Below are 16,173 nucleotides of genomic sequence, written 5' to 3'. Positions count from 1 at the left end.
TCTTCACTCAAAGATTGCAAGAAGTATCATGTCATGGAACTCTTGGTCATTGCCTCTTACAGTGCTTATGTCTTTTTTTTTTTTTTTTTTGGTGAGGCAATTGGGGTTAAGTGACTTGCCCAGGGTCACACAGCTAGTAAGTGTTAAGTGTCTAAGGTTGCATTTGAACTCAGGTACTCCTGAATCCAGGGCTGGTGCTCTATCCACTGCGCCACCTAGCTGCCCTGCTCTTCAAGTGCTTATGATGAGACAATAAAGTGCTCAGAATAAGCCAAAAGACCAGCAAGAAGGTAGTTACAGTTTATGTATCAACTTTTTTTTCAGAAGATGAAAAACTAGGGAAATTAGACAACTTTACAAAAATCTTCTAATATATACTTTGATACTTGGTGAATTCAGTGCAAAAGTTGGCAAAAGGAATGACAGCAAAAAGTATAGGAAAACAGGGACCAGATATAAAAAAATGAAAGAAGACAAAGGCTCACAGACCCCTTAGAAGCCTTCTATCTATATATACATGGCATTGTGAAAACTTTCTTCCAGAGGAAAGTAAGAAAGTAATGGACATAATAAAAACTGAAAATAATTTAAAATATAATCATCCATGTCTTGATGGGAAATGATTGGTTATTGATGTGAAAATTATATCAGAATCAGAAGTCTGCATGTAATCCAGGAGTTGACAAGAGTCAAATCAATCTCCAATTAGAAAAAAATAGCAAATAATGAGAAGACACTACAAACAATTGCAACAGTTTCAAACTGATCAATTCAAATAAGCTTTCCATAATGATAAATGATAAATGGAAAAAGGAAACATATTTAGGCCTTATCAGTATTATCTATAGGAGTTTAGCCAAGGGAAAGCTGTCACTACAAGAGCTAAAGAGCCCAGAAATTGTTTTAGCCAGTAAACACAATCTCCTTACCCTATGGAGAGACAAAGAAACCAAAAGCAACTCTAGTTTTCAATATAAATTCATTTCTAAGATATTATGGAAGAAGATAGCGGAATACTCTTAGTAGCCTGGTAAAAAGAACAAAAAGAAGTGGAAATGAAAATACATCTAAAGAGTCTGATATGAGTTCAACTGAGTCACATCATACCCAAAGGGTAGATAACAAACAGAAAGTTGAACAAATGGGCCAAAGTTTTGATAACAATCTATTCTCAGCATCAGTTACAAAGGAACTATCACATACTTACTTGTACCCTAAAACCTTACTCTGATAAAGAATAGAAGTTTAAATGGTACCTAAGAACCTCAAGTTTGGAAGAGATTAGAAATTCTGTTAGAGGCAATATAATATTGAAAGCTTTGAGAAAATGTTACAGAAACTAACTCATAGAGGGGAGGATGTAAAAACATTGGGAAAAAACCATGGATAATATTATTACCTCTTTTTTTTTTTTTGGGTGAGGCAATTGGGGTTAAGTGACTTGCCCAGGGTCACACAGCTAGTAAGTGTTAAGTGTCTGAATCTGGATTTGAACTCAGGTCCTTCTGAATCCAGGGCCGGTGCTCCATCCACTGTGCCACCTAGCTGCCCCCAATATTATTACCTCTTAAAAGTGATTTAAAGGCCACCAATAAATACCAAACATTATGTTTATTTTTTTCATCTTCAATCCACATTCCCAACTGATTGTAACCTTACTTATGGGCTAGCTTAGTATCCCTTTGTACTCTAAAGCTTGTTTTTCTACCTTATAGACAGAAAACTTTCTTTGTTATTGATTAGATGATTTGGATTTGATTATATTTTAATTGTTGACATTGTTATTTTTCAGGCTTTTCAGTTGTGTCCAACTCTTCATGACCCCATTTGGGGTTTTCATGGCAAAGATACGGGAATGGTTTGTCATTTCTTTCTCTAGCTTATTTTATAAATGAGGAAACCAAGGCAAATAGCATTAAGAAACTTGGCCCAGGGTCACACACCTACTAAGTGTTTGAAGTCAGTTTGTGTTTGAACTCACATCCTCCTGACTCTAGGGTAAGCACACTATCCACTGTGCCACCTAGCTGCCCTATATTGTTAACATTGTGGATAGCTAAACCACTGAGACATTTGTAGCAGATTTTGGTCTACCAGAGCTAAGAATTTGTGGATCATACATAGGATGATTTTGCTGTTTTTAAGAAATTATCACAGTCTAATTTACAAAGTGTATATACTTTGTTTAACAATCACTTGGGAGAAGGAAAATAATTGACTATAGCATAACCGTTTTACAAACAATTTGAACATGTCTTCCTTATATACCAAAACATATGTTTTTCACATGAAAGATTAAAATTTGCATACCCATTCTTCATCTCAGCAGCTCTGATGAGTCTTGCTATCATCTCTATGCAGATGACTCCAAGATTTACGTATGCATCCCTTGTACCTCCCTGAGCTTAAGTCCAGTATAATGAATTTTCTATTGGTCATAGTAACCTGTATGTCCTTGAAACATCTTAAACTTCATGTCCAAAACTTAACTTACTATCTTTTCCCTTAAACCTTCCCCTCATCTGAAATCCCCTATTTCTGTTGAAGGCACCACCATCTTTCCAATCTCTCATGTTTATAACTTCAGCATTATCTCCAACTTTTCACCTTTCCTCATTCCATATAATAATAATAGCTAACATTTATATAGCTCCCACTATATTCTAGGTACTATGATAAGCACTTTATAAATATTATTTGTTCTTTACAACAATCCAGGAAGGTAAAGACTATTATTATCTCTGCTTTATAAATGGAAAAAAAAAGCTGAGGGAAACAGAGATTAAATGAGTCACCCAGGGACACAGCTAGTTAGTGTCTGAGGCGAGATTTGAATTTAGTTCTTCGCATCTCCAGGCCCAGAATTTTAAACATTGAACATCTAACTGTGTGCAATCAGTTGCCAATCTTGCATTTTTAGCTTCACAACATCTTTTGTAACCTACTGTTGTTCTCCATTCACACAATTACCACCCTAGTTCAAGTTCTCATTACTTTTTTTTTTTTTTTGGCAGGGCAACAGGGGTTAAGTGACTTCCCCAGGGTCACATAGCTAGTAAGTGTCAAATGTCTGAGGCCAAATTTGAACTCGGGTCTTCCTGAATCCAGGGCTGGTGCTTTATCCACTGCACCACCTAGCTGCCCCCTACTCTCATTACTTCTTACTATATTATTGTATTAGCCTCCTAAAGTGATCTCCCTGCTTCAAATCTCTCAGAGGAGAAAAGGAAGGAAATAAGCATTTAAATAGCACCTACTATGTGCCAGGCACTGTGCTTTACAAAGATTATCTCATTTGAGCCTTGCAACAACCCTAAGAGGCAGGTAATATTAATATCCTTATTTTATGGTTAAGGAAACCAAAGTAGACAGCAGTTAAGTGACTTGCCTCAGGTCATACAACTAGTAAGATTTGAACTCAGATTTTCCTGATTCCAAGCCCATAACTCTATCTACTGTGCCACATAGCTGTCTCAATCAAGGCCATACAGCGTCTATTACTTACACAGCAGGACCCTCTATCTCTTATCTCCTTGTCTTTGTACTAGCAATCCCACATGCATGAATGTACTCCCTCCTTACCTCTGCTTCATAGAATCCCTTGCTTCATTTAAGATACAGCTCAAGCACCATCTTCACCTCCATGAAAGCTTTTCTGAGCCCCATATTTGCTAGTGCCTTTCTTCCAATTTAACTATTTTATATATATATCTTTATTTATTATTTATTTATATTTGTGATATATGTGTATACACATAGTTACATGTGTATATATGCATATGTGTGTATATATATACACAAGTACATATTTGTATACATGAAGACACGTATATATATGTAGGCATATACACAATTCACATATATATATATATATTTTTTAAGTGAAGCAATTGGGGTTAAGTGACTTGCCCAGGGTCACACAACTAGTAAGTGTGTTAAGTGTCTGAGGCTGGATTTGAACTCAGGTACTCCTGACTCCAAGGCCGGTGCTCTATCCACTGCGCCATCTAGCTGCCCCACAATTCACATATATTAATACATATACATGAATGATATGTATTTGTATATATGTGTGTATATACCCATATATGTATATATTATCTCATGTGTGTATACACATATGGGAGAGAAGCACATATAATTCATATACATGAATAAGTTTTTATATACACATATTATCATATTTAAGCAATCCTTGCTCACAAGAATCATATTCTAATTAGAGAGAGACAAGCACATATCACTAAATTTTGGTCCTTGTATTCTTAATGGCTACCAGATTGCCTGGTAAGTATAAGAGGTGCTTGATAAATATTTGCTGATTGATAAAGTTATAACTGTGTCTCTTATTTTTACATCATTTCTGAATGTTTCTTCTCCCTAGTGCCTTACTCTGCTAGGCTCTCTCTCCTAACAAAGGAAAACAAACAGTTAAGCAAAACGAATTGACACTGAGATTAAATTTAACATGGCTTTCAACATTCCATGCCAGTAGGACCCTACCACTACCAAAATTAGGGAGGCACATTTCACCATCAGTTCTCCGGAATAAAATCTACTACTTAGATTTAGGTAAATCTATTACTTGGATTTAGGCACCCCTTTACTGTTCTTTTATGTTTGCATCATTGTTGTCATTGTGTATATTGTTCTTTTGGTTTTTCTTCATTGACTGGTTCAAAGGTCATGAACTGGTTAATGCTTTTTATCATATAATTCTAAATTGTTTTCTAGAATGTTAGACTAATTCATACCTCGATCTCTGGTGCATTAGTATACTTGTTTTCCAATAGTCCTCCCAACTTTGACTATATCTATCTTTTATCATCTTTGTCAACTTGGTGGATGTGGACTAAAAGCTCAGAGTTATTTTAATTTGCATTTCCTTATTGTAAATGATTGAGAGCAATCTTCCATATGTTTGACAGTTTGGAATTCTCTTGAAAACTGCATTTTTGTATACTTTGACCATATATTTATGGGGAAAATCACCTTTACCTTATATTTTATCTAATCTTTATGAAACCTACACATATATAGAAGAAAAAAATATGAGAAAAATGACTCATGTCCAGACTACTACGTGCAGTTGAGTTATTACATCAGGAAATATACCTAGAAGAGGCTCAGATGGATGATGAGTTAGGCCCAGACTTAGAAGATGAGGAAGAGAATAGGATGGATTGCATTTAGGCAATTATATAGTTTATTAGGCAGTTTCATAGTGGTCCCAAGATACTTCCCAGGGCAAAAACAACAAAACAGCAAACCAAATTTTTAACACAAATGTTATTCCCCAGATGTATGCTTAGAAATCTTCAGAACTACCACCTCAAAAAGAAAACAAAGATGTTATTACTCAGTGGAAAATGGAGACCACTGGTGCGTATAAGTAGGCTGAAGGGCCTTTCCAGTGATGAGCTATGTATAAAAAGGGGCTTAAGGGAGATCATCAAGTCAGTATATAATTAAAAGAGGAAGGAATTCATGAACTGAGATTGAGGGATAACAAATGAACTATTATCCTAAGTACTGCATTAGTTCCCATGGTACAAAAAAAAAAACCTGAAGGAAATCTTCTGGCATGTGGAATAGATGCTCTAGGAAGGATTTATGGAAAACTTAAGCAGTTTGTAGGTGCAAAGGCTTAGAATTTATACATTTTCTTCATTTCCTTTTTAGTATATGTGCTACTGAAGGGAGCACCCTGTATTTCCTTTTTTTTTTTTTAATAAAAGACAAGTGTACATTTAAAATACTTTGATGGGTGATAATAATAAAATATGTAGATATTTTGGGGGTTGGTATATTTTAATAATAATATTTAAGTATGAAACACTTGGAAAATCAGTGTAATAGTAATTAAAAATCATTAGGATGTGAATTATCTTAAACTCAGTTTTCTGACCCACGGTGTGGTAACCCTGATTCACATAAAACTTCAAGAAGAGGAAATTGTTTATATTCTTTTCTGGAAAAGGACACTGCATATATTAGGCTCTAGTTTATAACTTCACATCTGAACTTCCAACCTCCTAATTAGTTTTCTGCCTTCCCAGTGAATCTTCCTTCCCATATGATGAAAACCACCCACTGCAGTCACTTCCTAAATCCCCTAAAATCCTGCTTTTCACATATCACTTCCCTTCTTAAATACCTTTAATAGTTCCCCATTGCCTAACTGAGAATAAAGTCTAAACCTTTTAGTTTGGTATTTAAGGCCTTAAACTCTAGCCCCAAGCTATTTCTCCAACCTTACCTTTCTTTAATTTGAAACTTGACCCTTTTGTGCCAATCAGACTGATTTACTCATTGTTCCCCAAACATGCCCTGATTATTCTGACCTCTACACCAATCTCTTTCCCAGAGTACCCTTCTCCTACTCACCTTTGCTTCACTAATTTAAATCCTATACTATATTCAAGGCTCATTTCCATTCCCCAACTCCTGTGCAAATCCTTCTGCAGCTATTTCAGCTCCAAATGCTTTTTTTTCCTTCTGAACTGTTAAAGTGGTATAGATATTTACTTGCAGATACTTACTGTCTAGATGACTAATTCAGACTTTAGCATATTGAAACCTTGCATTGCTATTTATTTGTTATTCACATCTTCTATTTTCTTTCCTGGCTAGATTGTAAATATCTTGGCAGCATATGTTTTTGCCACTTTGTCTGTAGTCGCATAAAGTAAGTATTTTTTGTTTGTAGGTAATGGGTGAAAACAAAGATGTATTTTCATGATGATGGTGATTCACATACAATAGAGGGCCAAGGATGCTTCCTCCACAACTTCAGTTTGCCTGCATTGATCAGCATGTCTGGACTTGGAGCATGATCTCATAAGAAAGAAACAAAGCAGACATATTCTAGCCAAGAAGAAGTGGAAGAAACCCATTCCTGATGCTTATAATAGGGAATTTTATCCCCATTTCTGCCAGTGTCATAAATATTAGTGCAACAATGTTGTGTAGACTAGTTTTGCTTCCTTGGAGACAAAATCTTGCTTTTTCTCGTACTTCATCAGCAGATTTCCTTCTTATCTCTCAGAGTCATATGATTTAGAACTAGAAGAAAACTTTAAGATCACTGAGACCACTTTGTTCTTATAAAGGGGGAAATCAAGCCTCAAAAAGTTTCAAGTGATTCAGCAAGACTCTTTGGTAGATAAAGTGATGAATGTGAAGTCAGGAAGACCTGAATGTAAATCTTACTTTAGATGCCTACTAGCTGTGTCACCGTAGGTATGTCACTTAACCTCTCTGTACCTGTTTCCCTCTTTATAAAAATGGGAATAATAATAGCACTTACCTCAGAGGGCTAATATATGTAAAGTGTTTTATAAATTGTAAAGCTTTGTGGAAAAAGTAGTCATCATCATCACCACCAGCAGAACCACCACCCATCATCATTAAAAGCTGATAAGAAGCAGAATTAAAAGGTGGTGTTCAGGGGTAGCTAGGTGTTGCAGTGGATAGAGCACGGGTCCCGGAGTCAGGAGGACCTGAGTTCACATCCAGCCTCAGACACTTGACCCTTAATAGCTGTGTGACCCTGGGGAAGTCACTTAACCCCAATTGCCTCACAAAAAAAAGTCGGTGTTCTGACTCTTAATACAGTGCTTTACCTACTACACTACAGGGATCCTATCACTCTAAAGGTGAAGACCCATTAAATTATCAGTGATATTTGTATAGGAATACTGATCTTTCAACAACCCCCAGTCAATAAAGTTCTCCATGTAATCATAAGGTATTAAGCTAACTTATAACTATACCCCTGATCCCTTTATGAAGTGTGGATATTTTTTCTGTTGAGTTAAAAGGGGAATGACTGAATTGACTAAACAAAAGTTACTGGGTTTTGTTTTTGTTTATTTTGCTTTTATTTGTATCCTGAGTGCTTAGTACAGCATCATTACCTGCACATAGGCTTAATAAATGCTTGTTGACTGATTGCAAACAAATTAGCCACATTGGAAATTTTAAATAGGAAGCCCTGGGAAGTTTGTGAGGAAAAGGAGGAAGAAGAGGAGGAGGAGGAGGAGGAGAAGGAGGAAGAAGAAACTAAACCCCAAGAGAGAAACCCTGTTTTTTCCTCCTCATTGGCAGTGTATCTTGGAAAGGCAACAACTTGAGCAGTAGGAGATCCTGTAAGGAGCAGAGTCAGTTGAAGTAGAAAGTAGCTTCAAGAAATGGATCCCCTGGCAGCAGAGAAAAAATGACCTGTGAACAGAAACAGAATTCAGAAGCATAGATGAGCAATACACTCAATGGAGGCATTGTACACAAAGTGAGTGGAATAAAGATGCTACAAAGAGAGCAAGGACTTTGAAGTTCTGTATTTGACACTTGTGTATCATACTTGTATGCTTCATTACCACTACATGCTTAAGTTTGTGCCAACTCTTCTCATGAACAATGGTTTATGGGAGGGATATTTGTGTTATTTTTACTATGCTATTTTACTAAATGCCTCTGCTAAGAATGAAGTGTGTCTATTGGCTGATTGTTATGTGAAGCATATCAGTAGGGGCTCATGGGTTAAAGTGTTAGGAGTAAGTGACAATATATAGTATATACCCTTTTAATCCCTATGTAGCAGCCACAATATATATATATATATATATATATATATATATATAGTAGTAGTAGGCTTCTATCAGTTGGGGATGACCATGGATCAGGGCCTTGAAGAGCCACAGGCCACAGTGTGGCTGTGCAGTCCGATACGGGAGCTGCAGCTCGTGCTGCAACGAGGACATCGGAAAACTGCGCTCTCTGTTACCCGTCAGTTCCTGCGTCTCATTAGTTTTTCTTCCTCCCGAGCTTGAAGGCCCATCTCAGCTGCACTCAAGCTGCTCCTGAGTATTGAACTCCATCGGGTGTGGTCCTTGGCCATCTCCTCCCAGCTACCGATGTCTATTCCCAGAGGTGTCCAGCAGGTCTTTGACCTGTATATATATATATGTATATGTATATATATATATATATGTGTGTGTGTGTATGTGTATATATCTATATCTTTATATCTATCTATCTATCTATATGGTACCTTAATGTTTTTGTTTGTTTGTTTTTCAGGGCAATGAGGGTTAAGTGACTTGCCCAGGGTCATACAGCTATTAGGTGTCAAGTGTCTGAGGCCAGAGTTGAACCCAGGTCCTCCTGAATCCAGGGCTGGTGCTTTATCTACTGTACCACCTAGCTGCCCCTACCCTAATGTTTTTAAAGCAATTTTATGTTTGTATGCTATTTTGGTTGATCCTCACAACAACTCTGGGACATAGATGTTAGTTTTATTCCCATTTAGCAGATGAGAAAACTGAGACTGAGAATGGTTAAGTGACTTGTCCAGGGTCATGCAATTAGTATCAGGGGCAGGGCTTGAACTCGGTTCTTTCTGACTCCAAATTCTATGCTCTCTCTACTGCATCATATGCATATCTTACACATATGTCTCACTAACATTGTACTCTAACTTGGTATCCGATCTTCCCATGAACACTGTATATCTTTGTAGGCGAACATATCCCAGATTTATGGGAAGGTGTGTTTTATAGCTACCGATTTTACTATGCCATCTTAGTAAATGTTTTTGCTAAGAGCTAAATGTGTCTCCTGGCTGATTACTAATGTAAAGTTGACCAGAGAATGTTATTGACTTATAGTATTGGAAGAGCACCCCCACAGGCTACTTGTAGAACCTCCTAGGAATAGCCTCCACTCTATGGGAAAGTAGCTCAGAGGGTGTGCTACTTTTATTATACAAACAGTAACACCTGTCAAGTAGTATGACAGTATGAAAGGCAGTGACAGCATATGTGCATGTGCAGATCTGACTTCAATATGTAAATTCATTCACTCATTTGAAATGAGAATTACATGGTTATATTTTCTTGAAAACTATCTACCCTACCACTTTTATAAACATGCATGGTATAGTTGATGTAGCTTACAATAATATCTATTTTAGTCTCTAGATGGCAGCATGTTCTAAGGAATCAGCATATACTTTGTTGTATAACCAAAATATATTAGTATATCTTTCCCCTAAGATCTTTTGAGAAATAGTATAGAGTACCAGGAAGATTTTCATTTAATTTAATACAAGTAAGACTTTTTTTGTTTGTTTTTTACCAATCTTCATCACAGGTTTGTTTTTTCATATCGTCCTGGGATAATGAATGATAGTATAGAAAAATAGGTTGCTAATAGAGAAATGTCTCAGCAAAGCTTAATTCCTTTTTTCATTTGTGGGTTTTTTTTGTACCTGTCTGCTCATACATTTGTAAAGCAAATATGCAACACCCAGACAAGACAATATTCTTTCCTCACACAGACATGCCCAGTCATTTATAAAATTGGACCTTGTTAGATAGATACAAATGAGAATTATGATTCTAAGTTTAGCTGAAGTTCACCCCTATTTTTTTTAATCATCATTACTGAATTTCCATGTACAACTGAAGTTTAGAGGAATCAAACACCACTTTTAGCATTTTCTATGCTTCTTGTCATCCAACAGCTTTCCCATTCCTAACATCCTTTTTAAAGGTTCTTTTAAACTTCATATTTCTAATGACTTCTGGGTTTTTTTTTATTTGCTTAATTTTCCTTAAAGTCTCTCTTTTCTTAAAAAATGATTTCCCTAAGCATCAAGGTACCACCTACTATGGTAAACACTGTTACTCAATAGCATTGTAATGGTCAATTATTTGAACTCTTTCCTTTTTCTCTATGGATGCCTGGGTTCAGGCTATCTTACTTCCCCATAATTAGGGGGGAAAAAATGTAACCTACTCCATTTTGCTTCTTGCTAACATTTCTAGTCTATGTCCAGTGATGGGTTGGTTGAAGTAATTGGCTAAAATGAAGTATGTGGGTAGCATGTAACTTTCATTTATATATATATATATATATATATATATATATACACACACACACACACACACACATATATATATATATATATATATATATATATATATATATACACATCATCTCTATTTCCTCTTAGGATGGCTTCATGTGAGAAGAGGCTTTTAAGTCACCATTTTTGTCAATGATTATCATTAGCATTGCAAATTCATAGAAAATCATTAAAGAATAGTAGCTTACCAAGAAATAAAAGTATCGAATATTTGAAAAGCCCAGTAAATATAAAGATAAGAATATCAGCTATCAAATGACCTCATCCATAGAGTTGATGTTGTTGTTGTTGTTGTTGTTGTTTTTTTGGGGGGGTTGCAGGTCAACAAGAATTAAGTGACTTGCCCAGGGTCACACAGCTGGTGTCAAGTGTCTGAGGCTTGATTTAAACTCAGGTCCTCCTGAATCCAGGGCTGATGCTTTATCCACTGTGCCACCTAGCTGCCCACATTTTTTTAAAATAAAAATCAGGAAAGTTGCAGGATATAAAACAAACCCACATAAATCATCAGCATTTCTGTATATTACCAACAAAATAAAGAAACAACAGATAGAAAGATAAATTCCATTTAAAATAACTGTGGCCAATATAAAATACTTGGGAGTCTACTTGCCAAAACAAACACAGGAACTATATGACCAGAACTACAAAACACTTTTCACACAAACAAATATAGATCTAAATGATTGGAAAAATATTAATTGCTCATGGGTAGGCTGAGCCAATATAATAAAAATGACAATCCTACCTAAATTAATTAATTTATTTAGTTTTATACCAATCAAACTATCCAAAAAATATTTTACACATCTAGAAAAAATAATAACAAAATTCATCTGGAAGAACAAAAGTTCAAGAATATCATGGAAATCAATGAAAGAAAATATGAAAGAAGGTGATTGATCCAGTAGTACCAGATCTCAAACTATATTATAAAGTCGTAATTATCAAAACGATATGGTATTAGTTAAAAAATAGAGAGGTAGATCAGTGGAATAGAACAGGTATAAATTATATGATAATAAATGACTGTAGCAATCTAGTATATGATAAACCCAAAGATCCAAGCTTTTAGGACAAAAACTCATTATTTGACAAAAACTGCTGGGAAAACTGGAAAACAGTATGGCAGAAACTAGGTATAGACCAACATCTCACACCGTATACTAAAATAAGGTCAGAATAAGTACATGATTTACACATAAAGGGTGATATCATAAGCAAATTAAGAGAGCATGGAATCATTTATCTGGAAGATTTATGATCAGAGGAAGAATTTAGGATCTAAGAAGATATAGAGGATAAAACAAAATGTAAAATAGGTAATTTTGATTATATACAATTAAAAAGTTTTTGAACAAACAAAAGTAATGTAACCAAGATTACAAGGGAAGCAGAAAACTGGGAAAGAATTTTTGAAACAAATATCTTTGATAAAGGTCTCATTTCTCAAATATATAGGGAAATGAGTCAAATTTATGAAAATACAAGTCATTCCCCAACTGATAAATAGTCAAAGGATATGAACAGGCAATTTTCCGACAAAGAAATCAAATTTATCTATAATCATATGAAAAAATGTTCTAGATCACTATTAGAGAAATGCAAATTAAAATAACTCCGAAGTATCAGCTCACACCTATAAGAATTGCAAATGTAACAAAAAAGGAAAATATTGGGTGTTGGAGGGGTTGTGGGAAAGCTGGGACACTAATTCACTCTCGGTGGAGTTGTGAAAAGTTCCAACCGTTCAGGAGAAGAATTTGGAACTATGCCATAAGGGCTATAGAATTGTGCATACCCTTTGATTCAGCAATACCCCTGATAGGTTTATTTATATCCCAAAGACATCCCTAAAAAGAGAAATAGACCAATTTGTACAAAAATATTTATAGCAGCTCTTTTTGTGTTGGCTAAAAATTGGAAATCAAAGGAATGCCCATCAATTGGGAAATGGCTAAACAAGCTGTGGTATATGACGGTGATGGGATATTATTGTGCTATAAGAAATAACAAGCAGGATGATTTCAGAAAGGCCTGGAAAGACTTGTATGAACTGATGTATAATGAATAGAGCATAACCAAGAGAACATTGTGTACAGAGACAGCAATATTGTTTGATGAAGAACTATGAATGACTTGACTATTCTCAACAATACAATGATCTAAAACAATACCAAAGGACTAATGATGAAACATACTATCCACCTCCAAAGAAAGAACTGATATTGATGGAACACAGACTGAAGCATGCTATTTTTCACTTTCATTTTTTTCTTTTATTAAAGTTTTCTTATACAAAATGACTAATATGGTAATGTTTCACATGATTGTACATGCATAATCTACATCTGATTGCTTACCACCTAAGGGAAGGGGAAGGGGAGGGAGGGAAGGAAGGAAGGATAAAAAACGGGAACCCAAAACTATAAATAAAAATGTTTATTAATTTTTTTAAAAGTAAAAACCATAAATTACAGTTGATACTTTTACAAAGAAAAAAGTATTCTCCCCCGCCAAAGGAAAAAAAAAACACCTCAAAAGGAAAGGTTGGTGTTTATTGTTGTTGTTTTGTTTTCTCTTGATATTGCTTCTTTTCCTGCCTATTACAGAGGCAGGGGACTTGCATATTTCTTTCAGTGTTGACTTGAGCAAACTTTTTGTCATGTTTACCCTCAATGTATACAATGAAAAGTGTCACCAGTATGAAAAGTGTCAGCTTTTGTTTCCTACTTTTTTTAGATTATAGTATCTTAGACTTAACTCCATATGAGTTTCCTGTAGTCACCCCCTCTGAAGGAAAATGAAGGTATTATAAGGAAACTTGGGGGGGTTCAAATTGCTCCTTGTGAACTAGAATCACTCACATAATCATTGCAGAAGTTTGTATTACTTATTAGAGCTAACTACATGGAGCCATTTCTTAGTACATACTATGAATGCTTGTATTAATTTTGTTTTTCCTGCATCACCTTTATGACCACTGATACATGGGTAGTCTCTCTACCACACACTGCAACTGCTTTATGCCTTAGAAAATAGTTTTTGTCTATTATTGTGTCTGAAAAAAACCAAAGCATTACCTTGTAGCCAACCTTCTGATGATGACCTTTCTGAACTTAACTAGGCTAGCCCTATGTCAATGCAAGGTATAATATAAGTTTCTTGAGGGCAAGGACTACTTCATTTATGTCACTGTGCCTCCAGTTCTTCATCCAGTGGTTGGCTCATGGTAGGTATTTAATGGATGCTGTTGAGTTTGTGAATTCGTTAATAAATCAATGAACAAATTCTCTTACTGGTCTATATGTGGAGCTTTCTGGGATAAGTAGGACTCTTGTTGGCTTGTGGTCTGTTGATATTTGTTGTTATTCAGTCATTTCAGTCATGTCTGACTCTTCATGACCCCACTTACTGTTTTCTTGGCAAAGATACTGTAATGGTTTGCCATTTCCTTCTCTAGTTCATTTTACAGACGAAGAACTGAGAGAATCTGAATTACACTAATTTGCCCAGGGTCACATAGCTAGTAAGTGTTGAGGATAGTTTTGAACTCCAGAAGACGAGTCTTCCTGACTCCAGGTCCTTTACTCTATCCACTGTATCACCACCTAGAGTATAACGTAAGCTTCTTCAAGACAAGAGACTGCATAGGGGCATAGCTTCTTCAAAGATATGAACCTAGATGCCACGCTGCCGTAGAAGTTCACATCATGGTGCCAGTGTGGGAGGATTTGGTCAAAAATAGGCATAGGGTAGCACAAAGTTTATCAGACAATTCCAATAATTGCTGTATGTGAGATCTGTGTAGCCAACCCATGAATGTCTTATTATCCTATTTTTTCTCTTAATACTTTTGTCTTAACAATCCAGCTAGCTACTAATTTTTGATTATGTATTACCTTCTTCATACCCTTCAGTTACTAAATCTACTTCTTCCTTATAGATTGGCTGCCCTTATTGGTCACTAGGCTGTGATAATTACAGAGTTGGAACAATATGTACTTTTGCTGCTGGGATATTCATACAGGAGATTTCCTACCATTATTGTTAGGGATCCCTTATTCAACTGGTCTATTATGTGAGTTTTTGAGTCTCTCTCTGGGGTTGCCCATTTGGGTTTGTTGTGAGGGAAACACGTCTTGGGGTTCCCATGAAAGCAGTCATTGGGGTTGTGGTGATAGAGATAGAACCAGGGACTGATCTGAGTTGATCAAAGCTGCTGGAGTGAAGTAATTTCAAACTAGAATCTATTGGGTTTTGAGCTGGCCCTTAGACTTTGGGCAATTTCCTAACCAAAAGAGAACAATATAGTATCCTGTCACAGAATCATTGATTTAGAGTTTAAAAGCCATTTAAATGGGGCAGCTAGATGGCGCAGTGGATAGAGCACTGGCCTTGGAGTCAGGAGTACCTGAGTTCAAATCCAGCCTCAGACACTTAACACTTACTAGCCGTGTGACCCTGGGCAAGTCACTTAACCCCAATTGCCTCACTAAAAAACCCCAAAAAAACAAAACAAAAGCCATTCAAATGAATTCCATCTTTTTACACACGAGGAAGCAGAAGATCAGAGAGTAACTTACAGATGAAGAAACTAAGCCTCAGACTAATTAAGTGACTTTGCCCATGGGCACATAGCTAATCAGTTTCAAGGATAATTAATCCTGATTCTAAGCCCAGCATTCTGTCCATGCCACATTGCCTCTTACAAAATAATAGCAGGTATTCAGAGAAATAGTCAGAACCAGGTCCTGTGATTCCAAATCTAACACTGAGTTACAATCTCTCTTGCTTGCATTCCCCATTTAATACCACTTGTAGTCATTTCCTATGGAATTTTTTTTGGGAGGGGGCAATGAGGGTTAAGTGACTTGCCCAAGGTCACACAGCTAGTATCAAGTGTCTGAGGTCAGATTTGAACTCAGGGCCTCCTGAATCCAGGGCTAGTGCTTTATCCACTGTGCCATCTAGCTATCCTCCTATGGGATTTCTAATAAGATATTGAGTAAAGAAGATATTTGATGAAGCTTCTCGTTTTTTTTTTTCTTGTGTATCTGTTAACTCTAACAATGGCAAATTCAGGAGGGACCAACCCTCATTACAGATGCAGAAATGGTCAGGTTGCCAGAGATATCTGTTGTCATCCTTTAATCCTAGAAAATTTGATACTCTCTTTAAATCATAACATATCTGGCTTAAAATATATCATTTAAACATTATACAGTAATATCTTGAGCCCT

This window comes from Dromiciops gliroides, chromosome 3 (assembly GCF_019393635.1).
Source record: "Dromiciops gliroides isolate mDroGli1 chromosome 3, mDroGli1.pri, whole genome shotgun sequence".
In the NCBI taxonomy this organism is placed as follows: Eukaryota; Metazoa; Chordata; class Mammalia; order Microbiotheria; family Microbiotheriidae; genus Dromiciops; species Dromiciops gliroides.
The sequence above is the reverse complement of the archived record's forward strand: the minus strand, read 5'-3'. Positions refer to the sequence as shown.